The sequence below is a fragment of the Grampus griseus genome (assembly GCF_964374135.1).
Source record: "Grampus griseus genome assembly, chromosome: 10".
In the NCBI taxonomy this organism is placed as follows: domain Eukaryota; kingdom Metazoa; phylum Chordata; class Mammalia; order Artiodactyla; family Delphinidae; genus Grampus; species Grampus griseus.
In genome coordinates this window covers 98,352,333-98,367,827 of record NC_139004.1, presented here as the reverse complement: position 1 = coordinate 98,367,827, position 15,495 = coordinate 98,352,333, and the positions used below count along the sequence as shown (strand labels likewise).

Genomic DNA, 15,495 nt, shown 5'->3' with positions numbered 1-15,495 from the left:
TTATACTGTCGATGTGAAATAATAATACAGAAATAAGTAAAATAATGGGAAAAAAAAGCCCTAACCCAATGGCAAGAAGAGAGGGAATGACAGATGTAAGATGACCAGCTCAAGCACTTTGGTTTCAAGAAATAACACCTGGGAAACCCTGATGCAAGAACCTTGTCTTATTCATCTGTGGTCAGCACTTAGCACAGTGCCTAGAATAGATTAGTTCAGTAAATGTTGACATGAAATAGCTTTCTTCTCCCAAAAAGGGCCAAAGAATGGATGCTACAGTGAGACAAGATTTCAGCAGAGTTTGAAAACTACTAATGGCCTGTCCAAATAGGAAGTAGACTGACCAAAGAGATGATGAATCTTCCATCAGTGGACGTGTTCAAGCACATATTAGGCAATCATTTGCCACGTAGCACTGCAGAGAGGATTACGGTATCAGGCAGTCATATGAGAACAGTGGTTGGCAAGCTTTTTCTGAAAAGGGCCAACTAGTAAATATTTTAGGCACTGTAGGCCAAAACAGTTTGTCATATTTTCTTCTTTCTTTCACTCTTAAAAAAAGTAAAAAAGACATTCTTAGCTCATGGACTGCACAAAAAAAGGCCTTGGGCAGGGCCATATTTGCCGACCTTGGACTAGAAGATCTTTGAAGCTGCTGTTTTTTTGATTCTTGGAAGGTGTCAATAATGTATTTTGTTTCTAGGGAGACTGACCTCTTTGGCAGAATCTTTTCAGAGGGCAGTAGAGATCTGCAAGGGCTGCTGAGGGTGAAGCAGATTGTAAGACCAGATTCCGAGGCCACGTCTGCCATCTACGACACAAATCCGTCTTGATGGACCGGCGAATGTGGTCTCCACAGAACTCTCACACAGATGTGAGCATCACTAAGGCAAGACGAAGCTCATTTGGCATTTCCCGAAGCTCATCACGTGCGAAAGCGCGCAGCCGCAGCACTCCACCTCCGAGGCAGGCGCATGACCGCACCCCTGGCGGTTTCCTTCACACTTTCTCCTGGACCCCTGCTACTGCCTCCCAACTTCTCTAGTACCGCCCTGGGGGACCTGCCCCTCCTCACCTCTGACCTGATACACAGAAACATCGAGCTGCTTTGTGCTCCGCTAACTCACCTGCTGTCTTGCTTCTGCAACCCTGTCTGAAAGGCGCCCACGGCCCCCGTGACTGCCTGGCGCTCTCCAAATCCCAGCACAGAGGTGACCTGCTCTAGAAAGCCTTCCCAGAGCTGCCGCTCACTCTTTACTCCTGTCCTGCGCCTCCCGTCAATCACAGTTAACCACCTCCACCCCCCGGCCACCTGGACAGTGAGTATCGTTCAACTCTGCGTACCTGCCTGCCTCCATCAACCGGACTGTAAATCCCATAAACACAGACCCTGGTTCACATTCCTCTCGACATATCCTAGTCCCTTTCAGAGTGGCTCTGAAATGTTACTAAGATGAATTCTGGAAAATTTTTATGGGTACCTTCCCCAAGAGAAACAAGAGAAAGAAAGAACACAGGCTTCTGTGATTGGGAGGACAAACTCCAGGCTTATTACCATGTAAGATGGAGATTGGAGTAAAAACGTCATGAAGAACATATGGAGATATGCCATGTGACAGAAAGGGTCTCTAAACCTATGACTTTTTCAGGATTAAGATCTTAGATGACAGGAAATATGCACAGACAAATCAATTTTTAAGATTAATTTTTATTGGAGTATGGTTGCTTTACAATGTTGTGTTAGCCTCCACTGCACAACAAAATGAATCAGCCATACACATACAGATATCCCTACCCTTTTGGACTTCCCTCCCATTTAGGTAGAGTTCCCAGTGCTATACAGTATGTTCCCATCAGTTGTCTATTTTATACATAGTATCAATAATGTATATATGTCAATCCCAGTCTCCCAATTCCTCCCTCCCCACCCCTTTCCCCCTTGGTATCCATACATTTGTCCTCTACATCTACGTCTCTATTTCTGCTTTGCAAATAAGATAATCTATATCATTTTTCTGGATTCCGCACAGATGTGTTATTATACGATATTTGCTTTTCTCTTTCTGACTTACTTCACTCTGTATGACACTCTCTAGGTTCATCCACGTCTCTGCAAATGACCCAATTTGATTCCTTTTTATGGCTGAGTAATATTCCATTGTATTATGTACCACATCTTTATCCACTCATCTGTCAATGGACATTTACGTTGCTTCCACAACCTGGCTATTGTAAACAATGCTGTTACGAACATTGGGGTGCACGTGGTTTTTTGAATTATGGTTTTCTCTGAGTATATGCCCAGTAGTGGTATTGTTGGGTCATATGGTAGTTCTATTTTTAGTTTTTCAAGGAACCTCCATACAGTTTTCCATAGTGGTTGTATCAATTTACATTCACACCAACATTGTATGAGGGTTCCCTTTTCTCCACACCCTCTCCAGCATTTTTTGTTTGTAGATTTTTTGATGATGGCCATTCTGACCAGTGTGAGGTGATACCTCATTGTAGTTTTGACTTGCATTTCTCTATTAGTGATGCTGAGCATCTTTTCATGTGTTTGTTGGCCATCTGTATGTCTTCTTTGGAGAAATGTCTATTTAGGACTTCTGCCCATTTTTTGATTAGGTTGTTTGTTTTTTTTGATATTGAGCTGCATGAGCTGCTTGTATATTTTGGAGATTAATCCTTTGTCTGTTGCTTCGTTTGCAAATATTTTCTCCCATTCTGAGGACTGTCTTTTCATCTTGTTTATGGCTTCCTTTGCTGTGCAAAAGCTTTGAAGTTTCATTAGGTCCCGTTTGTTTATTTTTGTTTTAATTTTCATTACTCTAGGAGGTGAGTCAAAAAAGATGTTGCTGTGATTTACGCCAAAGAGTGTTCTGCCTATGTTTTCCTCTAAGAGTTTTACAGTGTCTGGTCTTAACATTTAGGTCTTTAATCCATTTTTAGTTTATTTTTGTGTATGCGGTTAGGAAGTATTCTAATTTCATTCTTTTACATGTAGCTGTCCAGTTTTCCCAGCACCACTTATTAAAGAGGCTGTCTTTTCTCCATTGTATATTTTTGCCTCCTCTGTCATAGATTAGGTGACCATAGGTGCGTGGGTTTACCTCTGGGCTTTCTATCCTGTTCCATTGATCTATATTTCTGTTTTTGTGCCAGTACCATACTGTCTTGATTACTGTAGCTTTGTAGTATAAAGTCAGGGACTCTGATTCCTCCAGCTCCGTTTTTCTTTCTCAAGATTGCTTTGGATATTTGGGGTCTTTTGTGTTTCCATACAAATTGTAAATTTTTTTGTTCTAGTTCCATACAAATCAATTTAAATGAAACTTTACTTAACCAAATATAAAAGTAGTAAAGAAGGGAATTCCCTGGCAGTCCAGTGGTTAAGGCTCCATGCTTCCACTGCAGGGGGCACAGGTTCAATCCCTGGTTGGGAACTGAGATCCTGCATGCCTTGCAGTGCGGCCAAAACTAAAACTCAAAATAAATAAAAGTAGTAAAGAATAAGTCTCCCTGAAAGGTTTCCCATGGTTATGTAAGTTAAAAGCTACACTCACAGTCTCAAAGTATCTCTTCACACACTCACACACACACACACACACACACACACACAATTATTAACTACAAAAAAGAAAAAGTGACTCTAAAGTGACAAAATGTGGCAGACACCATCTTAATGAAAGGGGATCAAAATTAACACTAGCAGTGATGGGACCAACAGACACTGTGTGCTATCCAATAGACGGCAATGAAAAGAACACGGCATCTATGGTATTCGGCTGAAAACAGTGGACCTGGCTCTAGTCAGTAGGAAACACAAGATAAACCCAAACTGAAAAACATTCTACAAAATGACTGGGACTGGCTTATAAACTTCAAAAGTGTCAAGGTCTTAAAAGTCAGGGGAAGACTAAGGAACTGTCCCTGGGATTAGAAAGACTTGACAACTGGGGGCAATTCATGATCCTGCTTTGACTCTCTGCTATGAAAGATGTTACCAGGATAAAATTGGAATGCAGTCCCCGGGAGAAGGGTATATGGAAGGTCTTTGACTTATTCTTGTAAGGTTTCTGTAAGTTTGAAAATGTAATAAAATAAAATATGAAGAGGCACCTGCACAGACACAGCTTATTCTATATTCAACAGGCAAAACCAATCAATGTGATAGAAGTTAGAAGAGTAATGACAGGGTGGCGTGGGGCTATTGACTGGGAAGGGGCATGAGGAAGCCTCCAGGGGAGCTGGAAATATTCTATATACCTCAAGCTGGGCAGTGGTTACAAACCATGTGCATATATAAAAATCCATGAGCTACATTATTTATGATGAGTGTACTTTACTATATGTATGCTATACCTGAACAAAAAAACCCAGAAGATCCCATATTCAAGCTATACCAATCCCACAAAGAACCTTCCTTTCTCATTCAATAGTTAACAGATGACCTATTTTAACCTTCCTTTCTCATCATAGTTAACAGATGACCTATTTAAATCTAGCTTTGTGGAAAAGCAATTCATTGCTCTAAATAAGGAGTGGAAATGAAATATCATTTCCATAAATTTTCTGGCACTTTGTTATTAAAGATGCTGAAGATGAAAGTATTTTGGTTTTGCTGCTTATAAAATTAATTGGAGCATAAGTGCTTCCTAGAGTGAGTCTGCCCAACCGTATTCCCTCTGCAGGCACCTATAGGATTGGACACAGCAAATATCAAGCCAGTATAGGACTTTAGGAAAGGAAGTAAAATTGGTAGAAAATAAGCAACAATCATACAGATTAAAAAACAAACAAACCTGCCTTTAGGGACACTAGACCCCTGGTGGGGAGAAGAGGGAAACAGACCAGCCGACTATCCAAAACTTCTCTCACTATAATTTTTCCCGTGTGCATTCTTGGGGTTTTGTTTGCTTGCTTTGGGAGGGCAGAGGAGCTTCGAACCGTTCAGAGAAAAGATGCTAAAAGCTAAGGTAGCTGGGAGCCTGGTCTTCAGTCAGATAAACCCACCTTTGAGTTCCGACTCCACTTCTCCCTGGCTAAGCAGCCTTGGGCAGGTAACTTCATCCCCTGTGCCTCCATTTCCTCTTCTGTAAGATGAGGATAATCATACCGAACCCACGAGGTTGTTGGGAGGGCTAAAGGAGAAAGTGTGTGACACACCTGTCCCGGTGCCTGGCTTAGTCAACAGTCAACACACGGCAGCTGCTCTTAGTCTCTGTCACCTCGCCCTCCCTCACCCCCCCATCAGCCAACAGTGCCTGAGAACGTGGTCGCCCTTCCCCACGCTCATCGCGAAAACTTCCTCTGCTTCAAGCAGGCCTCATAGAAGTCTTCCCTCCCTCACAGGAGCCCTGCAGACACAGCAGAGGTTTAATTAAAACCTGCAGGATGACCTCCTGCTATAGGTCATCCAGGGGAAGTCCAGAGGAGCAAGTGCTAAGGCGTCAGGAGCACTCTGTGTTCAACTTCTCTGAGGCTGCATGGGGCCATTCACTTAGCAGAAGGGCCAGAATAACCACGATTTGGCCCTCAAGTACCATCTTTGGGCCAAAATGGAGCACGCAGAGCAGACTTCTGTTCTCATTTTCCCAGCTGCGGGGCTGCGAGCTCTGGCAGTCATTAAAATAAGCACCAAACCACATGACCAAGTCCCACTGACAAACAGAATATGTTCTTAGCTGCTGATGGGTAAAAAGGCGGTGGACATCGCCAGGAGTGGGGAGAGGGCTCCTCTGGCATGCAGAGCCAATGCCCGTTTTGTAGGGCAATGATGTTTTTGCAACTTCAGGAGTTTTGGAAATAATTTGCAAGGCTGCTAAAGAGGGAGGTTTAAAAAGCCTTCCCTTCCAAAAGGAGGGGGGAAAGTTCCAAACGTAGAAGAAAAAGTATGCTTTACCAGAAGATGAAAACCCAGGACTCCTACAGGGGAACCAGCTGGGTACAGAAGCCTCAATTCTTTTTAAAAACTTCATTAGAGTCAAGATGCCCCTGAGCCAAACTGATGCCTCTGCAAGACACCAAGTCACCCAAAATGGCTTTTGTGGGGACTGTGCTATTAGGTGGTAACAACTGATACGAGCAGGCAGGATAACTGCTCTTATGGACTGGTTGTCTCCCTCACCCCCGTGGGCCACCTCTGCCCCAACAGGATCCACGTTATTTGCTTCTTCAGGAGGTCAACCAGGGAACTGGCAATCGCCTCCACAGGCTCAAACTGTAACCTTCATTCTCAATAGTTACTTCTGGGAGTTGTTCTTCTTTTGTTTTATTTTGTTTTCCCTCTGCTATAATAACTTCAACCTTCACATACAATCTGCTGTCTCGTTCAGGCTCAGTTTTTGAGCATGGATACCCTGGATACCAGTATTGTGGGCTGTGGCAAGCCTATGAGAGAGTGAGAGTAAAAGCTGAGAAAAACATGGGCAAGAGGAGAGAGGAGATCATACAAGGAAGATGGAGAACACTGTGCCCACTTTTGAGTCCTCTGTGTTACGTTCACCAACCAACAGTGTCACCTTGGTCCCTTCTGTACATGAGGGACAGCCACCTGGATTCACCTGAATCGCTAAGGAGCCCTTAGGTCAACCCACAACTAAAATCCATGATGGTTTCCTAAAAGCTGGCTGAAGTATGAAGGCTTGCTTCTGAGTAACAGTCTTTATGGTTTTCATTTCTGGTGATCTTTAAGGAGTCCTGGAAAATGAGAGGTGCTAAAAAAACTGGGCCAAGCAAACACTTGATTTCAGATTTTCAAAATATTTGATTTCCAAAGATGAGAACATAGATGGATGCTACAACCCACTGGACAGAGCATCTGTTCCCAGGAAAGCTGTCATATAGTCCATTCTGGTTCACATCGCATCTTTGTACAATAAGAAAATTACACACCTTCCTCAAGACATTTTACCTCCTCTTCTGAGAAAATTGTTGTTTAATATATTAATTAAGTTAGCTCAAGATATCTTTACCCTTGCCTGCCAGAAAATTGTCAGTACAAAACACACCCATGACGCCTATGATCTAAATGCAACCCTCTTGGGAAGAGATATGGGAACATATGTATATGTATAACTGATTCACTTTGTTATAAAGCAGAAACTAACACACCACTGTAAAGCAATTATACTCTAATAAAAAAGAAAAGAAAAAAAAAGATCTGGCCTCTTAGATCTGGCCTCTTGTGCAGTGTACCACCTGCACAACTGTATGCAGCAACCCAGAGTATTCACAAAAGACCACTATGGTTTCTCCAAGAACAAGTCACAACAGAGTTACTGCATTTCTGCCTTGATTATGGAAGAACCATAGACAAAGGAGACAAACTATGTGGACCTCAGCAAGGTCTCTGACAAGTCTTCTTCAGATAGCCTAGTAGACAAGATGAAGATGTAGAATTGGACACTGACATAATTAGAAGAATTTAAAACTGGTAAAAATAATCTTATTCAAACGGTGTTGCTTAAGTAATGAACTGATGTTAATAAGAAAGGAGCTAACAGGGATGTCTTTGGCTCAGTCTTGGGGCCTACAGCCAATTTATTTTTATTTTACTTATCTACGTGAATGAATATTCATCAATATTTACCAAGTATTTTATGCGTGCTGAACCTTGTTACAGCAGGGAAACTGACACATAAACAAATACATTCAGTAAGATATTCTTATAACCACATATAACCAGTGACTTGGATAACGATACAGGTTTGCTTATCAATTCTACATATGACATGAAGCAAGAAGGAACAGGCACTATAACAGATAACATAATTCAGAATAAAAGATTCTGACCACCTGGAATGACAGGTCTATTTACCAAGATTAAAATTTTCACAGAGGGAAATCTAGGGTCTTAAATCTCAGTCCAAAAAAACAACTGGACAACAATGTAGTCTGATACGCTGGAGTTGGTATGGTAGACAGAAGGGTGTAGCTTCATGAGCCAGAGAGACCCGGGTTCAAAGCCCACCTCTACTACTTCAAGCCACACAACCTTGGGCAAGTCATTTTCCTTCTCTGAGCCTGTTTCCTCATCTGTAAGATGGGACACCACGTGTGGTGCAGAATTATTGACAGGATTCAACTAGAAAATGCATGTATCTGGCACACAGGAGGCACTCAAAAGGAAAAGTAATACCATCAACAAAGCACATGCCAAAAACACTGGGGTTTCCATTTCATTATTACTTCAGTAAACATTTATATGACCTACTAGTCCCTATGCTGTATCTCAGGACTCAATGGCAAAAAGCCATGATCCCCGCCTTTAAGGAGCTAACGGTTTTGAGGGTAAGACAGACCAGGAATGACAACAGAGCAAAGCTGCGGGTAACACGAGCACAGTTAAGTGTGGTGAAAGCGTTTCAGCAGGGCGCTGTGGGAGGAGGAGGAAACCCTCGAGCCCAGATTTCGAAAAGAACTGGCAGTGGATCCTCAACAGGGACACCACTTGACATGTTGGGTGGGACAATCCTTTTTCATTTGCTGCTAGCCCCACACATTGCAGAATGTCTAGCACCCCTGGTACCCTCTTAAATGCAGTAATGCCCCGTGGTCATGTGACAAAATACAACAGCTCCACACACTTCCAAATGTCCTTTGGATGGTTGGGAGAAGGGAGTGGTCGGCAGCACCAGCCCAAGCCAGTCCCACTGGATGAGGAAGCCTACAGTGGGGAGTAGGGACACTCCAGGCAAAAGGAGGAAGCTGCCTCAGTTCCACATCTCCAATTCTAGAAACACCCCCATGGCCTCTGCACAAGCTTAGAATGTTCTTGTCCATCCACATGCCCAGCGTCTACTTAATGCCTCTTCTCCCATCAAATCTGAGCTCAACCATCAGTAGAGGGAAGCCTTCCCTGACTCCCTCGTCTCCTGCTTAGGTCAGTTCTCCTGTATCCTACCCACAAAGAGCACCATTACCTCCCGCTTCACATCACATGTGCAGTTATTTTATATATACTGATGAATGTCAGTCTTCCCTACTAGGAGAAAAGCTCTTTGAGAAAGGAAGTGTGTCAGTTTCTCATTGTCCTCCATCCGTCATTGTTTTCCCAGCACCTGACTCATTCCTAGCACCTCACAGGTGCCCAAAATATACCTGCTGGTGACTGAGTCTATGAACAAAGGAAATAGCATGATATGTTTCAGAAAACACAAAGAGTTCTGTATGGCGAGAAGAAAAGGTTCGTGTGGCAGAGTAGCTGGAAACCACACCAGAAAAGCAGGTGAATGCCAAATCATGAAAGGTCTTCCATGAAAAGCTACTGATTTGTATTTTAGCAAAGGTCTGTATTTTAGAAAGGGCACTCCAGCACCAGTTAGGGCCAGACTGCTGAGGCAGGGCAACCAGCTCAGAGGCTGGGCAGGAATATAGGCAGGAAGTGAGAAGGGCCTAAGGCAGTGGGAGAGGAAATGGAAGCGAAAACATGTCAGGAGATATCAAGGGAGGAAACCTGTAGAACTCTGATGACTGCCCAGGCTGGGAAGGAGGAAGGGAGGGATGGGATGAGAGGAAAAAGTCCAAGATGACTCCCAGGGTTCATAATGTTTACTCACTGGAATGAATAAATGCAGAAAGTGAATGAGGGAGCGTAAAGAATGGAGAGAGAACCACAGGTTTGGAGAGAAGATGATGAGCTTAGTTTCGGACTCGCTGAGTTTTAGGGCTGGCATTCAGGAGAGATCTGGACTCAAGGTCCAGAGCAGTGGTCACTGGCACAGAAATGAGAGCTCACACTGTGCTTGAGAAGAGCAATGAGTAGAAGGCAGGGCCTTGAAGAAAACTAGCATTTAAAGGACAAAAGGAGGAAAAGAGCCCACAATGGAAACTGAGGGGAAACGGCCAGAGAGAGAGTTCAAAGCAGGAGTGGATTTTATAAGTGAAGGAGTATCGGCAACGTCAGACGTGCTGAGAACGCAAAAAATAAGGAAGGAAAAGAGTTCAGGGGTTCTGGCAACACCAAGGCCTGATGACTTTGAGGACAGCAGTTTTGGGGGAGGGGTGATGCAGAAGTAGAATTTCAGTGAATGATAACTTCAGGAAGTAGAGGTGGCACCTTGTCCAAGAAAAGTGGGTGGGAAAAAGAGGTGTGACAGGGTACAGCAGAGATTAATGGGAGGGTGTTTTGATTTTTTTGAAAATTAGAGTAAACAGGATATTTAAATTAGAGGGATAAGTTAAACAGGAAAGAAATGGGACAAATGATGGAACCAGGTCCTGAGGAAAAGGAGGAGACAGGATCTCAGCATACGCAAAGGAAGTAACCTTAGAATAAACACCATTTTTTCACAGAATTAGAATAAAAGGCAAAGCAATAGGGTCAGCTGGAGAAAAGTTTGTAACGACTGAAGTTGAGGAGGCTTGACTGATGGCTGCAACTTAGTGAAGTCAAAGGCAAGGTAGGAAGCCGGGAGAGGAATGAAGACGTGAGAGACAAGGAGGGACGTGTGGGCAGTGCTGAGAGCCCGGCTGGCTCTCAGATAGTGTGACAGTGTCAAGAGCGTGAGGCGTCTACAATGAAGCCCAGAAGAGTCACACGGGGCCTTGGGTTATGGAAAGAAGAGTACAGTCCTGCTCTGCATGGCCAGACTCCTGGAGAAAAGAGGACCTGCTTTCTATGCCACACACTCACAAAGAGACCGACACACAGGAACAAGTTCAAAGGATGGTAACCAGAAAGCAGAAGGTGTGAAAATCCCAGAGGTGATCATTCTGCGGCTGGACTGAGACCAGGTGGACACCCAGCCTAACGAGACCATGGAGATGCACGTTGTCTGCCTGGCAACAAAGCAGCACCTATTCACTCTCCCTTGAACACACAGTGGGGCTTTACTTACCCTAGAGAAAGCCAGGAGGATCTGGAGATAGACAGCAGGAAGGCATTAGTGAATCTTACTTCCATGGGTAAAAGTGGAGGACAGAGGCCACTCCGACTTCCAAATAAAATCTCTGAGGTCAGGGATAACCAATCAGGGACCACCGATCAAAAAACTTATTACTTATTTCCACAAAGAGGATTCATTCCCCACTCCACCCCCAATATCCTGACTCCTGACTCTCGAGGTATCATCCAATCAGTTACCAGTCCAGCAAATCCCACTTCCTTGGTCTCTCAAATCCACCCACCCCTCTCCATCCCCATAGCCGCTGCCTTGGTTCTGGCCTCCCTCCTCTGTCACCTGGACCATGGCAAAAGTGCCGGACTGGTCTCCCTGTGGGTCCTTCCCCACCCAGTGTAATCAGCACATCACTGCCTGGGTAATTTGAAACAGATGAGACCATGTCACACCCCTGTGTAATATTCCACAGGACTCCACTCTTCACAGCCACATTTTCAAATAAAGCTTCTTAACACAGCAATAGTAACTGCTACAGCTTACTGTTTACTATCTACTAGTGCCACGTGAGTAACACATCATCTCACTTGCTTCTCACAGCAACCCTAGGAGGTAGGTTAATGTTTGCCCTTATTTTGTTTTTTATTTTTTGTTGCTGTTGTTTCGTTTTGGGGTTTTGTTTTGTTGTGTTTTGTTTTTTGCAACACCACACGGCTTGTGAGATCTGTTTCCTGACCAGGGATTGAACCCGGGCCACGGCAGTGAAAGCTCATAATCCTAACCGCTACGCCACCAGGAAACTCCCTGCTTGTCCTTTTTATAGTTGAGGAAACTGAAGCTAAGAAAGGAAGTGACTTGCCCAAGGTCACGAAACTAGCTCAGTGGCAAAGCCAGAAATGGCATACAAGTATCACAGCTTCCAAAGCCTGTGTTCCTCACATGCTATCGCCCACAAGATCCTTCATGATCTGGCTTTCCAGAATCACCTCTTTTACAGCTGGACACTCCAACTTGGGTGAACTACTTGCAGGTCATTCATTGTATAGGCTTCTGTTTATGCCACTCCCAATGTCTGCGGTATGGTCCCAGCTCCCAGCCCTCTTCGCCTGACTAAACCTGCTCATCCTGTAGGACTTGGATAAAGCAACACCTCCTCACAGAAGCCTACTGATGCCTCGGCCTTACAAGCACCCTAAGTCCTCCTCCAGCAAACTTCCACAATAGCTTCATTCTATAGTGCTGCTGTTCTATCTCCTTGACTTAAAAAAAAAAAAATTAACTCCTTTAAGACAGGGATGTGTACCTTGCTTACTTTGGTATTCCCAGCTTGCACAGCAGAGCCAGGCAAACAGCAGAAGCTCAATTAGTGTTTACGCTTATTCTCTATTATGAGAAGCTGGCTGGGGACAGAAAAAGAACCCTGTGGTTGAATGAGAGCCCTGTATTCAACTCCTTAAAAGCTTTCAAAATCATGTCACATAAGCAGAGAGGAGTTGGCCAGAAAAGACGCGCCAGTCACACAGCAAAACCGGCAAAGCCATGAGGAGAGCCCAGGCGGCCTGTCTCCCGCGTTTCAACACTGGAGATTCGGAGCACTTGCTGCCAGGGGACAGGCGGAATTCGTTCATCAGCAGGAGCTTCCTAGTCAGAAGACCCCGCGCTGAACCAGTCTGAGGGGACGTGACCGGAGACAGAAGGCGAGAGCCGGAGTCAGTGACTCCCTCGAGGAGGGAGGACCAGGATCGTCAGACCCGCCATGACCCTCGCCCTCACCGCCGAGCTCGCCCCTTCTCCCCAGGGCTCCAAAACCGACCGCGCAGGACCCCACGCCTCCCTCACCAACGCGGCTCACTTACCGCCACCCAACTTCCGGCAACCACGGCGCTGTCCGCCGCGCGCGCCCTGATGACGCAATGTGGCCCCGCCCCCTCCAGCCGAGCCGGGGTGGGGGGGTGTGTTGTGGGGGAAGTGCGCACATGCGCACCCGGAGCCACGAGCCAGCGGGGTAAAGGAGCCCCTAGCACCCAGCTGAGTGGGAGGAACTTGAGCCGTGGGGAAGGCGGGGCCTCAGGAGGTGGGCCAGGATCCCTTGTGAGCGCTGATGGAGAGACTTTCTCCTATCACATGTGGGAATGTGTATATGCCCCTCAGGATGTTAAAAAAGTGCTCCTCCTTCTCTCTAGTGATTTCAGAGGATGACAGGAATTATCATTTCCGTTTTCCAGGAGAGGCAGCATCAAATGTATCACAGGAACCGTTAGGGAGGCAGGTGTGGAGAGACGGGCCTTTTTAATACGTAAAGGCCAGATGAAAGTCCACAGTGACCAACCTGCTCTTTCTAAACCAGGTATTATTCTCAAACCCCACCCCGCCCACTCTCAGTGGGATAAAGGTATTCATTCCAAATGCTTTACTGAGCCAAGTGCCAAGCATTGGACAGGTGTGGAAGAGACAATAGTGGGTATAAACTTAATCTGACACGTAAGGCCGTGACTCTGATATAACTCTATTCACTACTATTTATTGACTATCCTATTTTCATGGTTTCCCATCTTTAGTCGTCACAAAGGTCCTACAAGGTAAAGGTTATATTATCCCCATTTTACACATGAAAGAACATAGGCTAGGAGAAGTTGTGGCTTGTTGAAGGTTTAAGAGCTTTTGGCCTAGGATTCTAACGGAAGCCTGTTCGCTAAATAAGAAAACAAATCCAGACTTATTAAGGAGAACTTTATTCAGAAGGATTACTGCAAAGGGTGGGGGAGGGGAAGGGGCAAGACTATAGCTATGGGGAGACCACTCCAGCCGAAAGCTCTGCAGGTGTCTCAAGGGTTATGCAAAAGAGTTCTTCCTTCTCAGGAAGACTGAAGAAAGCTAGAGAGAACTGGATGTGGAAAGTGGGGAGAAAGAGTGGCTTGCTGGATCCGATAGTAGTAAATCGGAGAATGTTTTACCTTGAGGCCAGTTATATGCTGGCTCAGGCTGAGGGTGGGTCAAAAGGAGCCTGGGGAAATGAGAGAAGTTTAAACTTTGGTTGATCAGCATTTTGTTCTGACTGATCAGTGGAGACCAGTAGTTCAGCAAATCATTTATAAGGTAAAGAACGGGAATTCAGAAGGACTGTGTCTAGCCTTGCCACAGGTAAACAACGGAAGCATCTGCAAATCTTACGTTGGTCCTAAGGGAATGGATGTCTCTTTGCAGTAAACCATTTCCAGAGCACAAAAGAGTGGGGGGATTTCTTCACCATCACTGTTTCTCAAGAGTGCAGGGCTCAGGTAGAATTCAACTTTGTCAACTCTTTCCATTTTATCAGGCTCCTCTCCTGCCACTGCCCCCTCAGACCGCATACTTGGGTCACACTAAACTAATTCTGGTGTTTAAAGCACACTCTACTCACTCTGCTCTTTTACATCTCCATCCCTGCAGTATCCTCACTCTTCCTCTTACTCTTCAAAACACAGTTTTGAAATGTGGGTGAATCTTAGACAAAATGTTGAAGGAAAAAGAATCCATACAATATGATTCCACATATGGAAATTCTAGAATCAGCAAAACTAATCTATAGTGAAACAAGTCAGATCAGTGGTTGCCTAGGGTATAAAGGGGAGCAGTGTCTGCAAAGTGCCATGAGAAACTTTCTGAGGTGATAGAAATGTTCTATATCTTGATTGAGATCAGGATGACATGGGTGTTCACATTTCTGAAAACTCATTGAACGGTACATTTAAAATGGGTGCATTTTACTGTATATATTGAATGTAATAAACTTGGTCCAAAAAAAAACCAGTGGGGATGTCACCTCCTAGGTGAAGGCATGCCTGACATCCACCTACCGCTGTGTTTCACTTGATTAAGCACCTGTGAGGCTGAGCTGAAGTTAGTTCTTTATAAGGTTTCCTCTGCTGGACTTCGAGATCCTTGTAATGAATACATTTTTTGCAGTTTCCACCCAGCTCACAATGATTCCTGCTTCTCTGGGAACTGTTGGTCCTCCAGCCATGTTTGTACCACATGTGCCAACTGGCCCCCACCTCCCTTTACAGTTGATTGCATCAGAGGTGGATATAAGATGATTCTTCACCCTCAGCTTTGGACTTTTGAACTGATACTCACAGCGAGTAGGAACAGGAATAATTCACATAGGTCAACGGCAGCAGTCTAGCAGGAACTTCCTTGGATTCTGGTTGTTGAGGTTCCTGCGGCTGCCTTGGCTCAAGCCTTTCAGAAGTGAGGTCATCCGAAGTGTTACTGGATTCAGTTAAGAATCCGCCAATGCAGGGGACATGGGTTCGAGCCTTGGTCTGGGAAGATCCCACATGCTGCAGAGCAACTAAGCCTGTGCGCCACAACTACTGAGCCTGCACTCTAGAGCCCGCGAGCCACAGCTACTGAGCGCTCATGCCACAACTACTGAGCCCGCGCTCCTAGAGCCCATGCTCCACAACAAGGGAAGCCACTGCCATGAGAAGCCCGTGCACCACAATGAAGAGTAGCTCCCGCTCAGCGCAACTAGAGGAAGCCCATGCACAGCAACGAAGACCCAACGCAGCCAAAAGTAAATAAATAAATAAATAAATTTAAAAACCAGAAAAGACATATTCACCCAAGTGTGCACTGCACCACCAGTTAAGAAAAAAATAAGTGTTAC

General features: G+C 45.0%; 1 protein-coding gene across 2 annotated transcripts in view; it reads right to left on the bottom strand.

Moving 5' to 3' along the window:
* The window catches only part of ATG7 (autophagy related 7), a 244,424-nt gene extending 231,708 nt beyond the window's left edge, over window positions 1-12,716 (bottom strand). For both annotated transcript variants that reach the window (XM_082664489.1, XM_082664490.1), the window contains exon 1: window positions 12,701-12,716. The gene's annotated coding sequence lies outside the window, so the exon portion shown is untranslated. The remainder of the gene's footprint in view (window positions 1-12,700) is intronic.
* Between the last annotated feature and the right edge of the window lie 2,779 nt (window positions 12,717-15,495).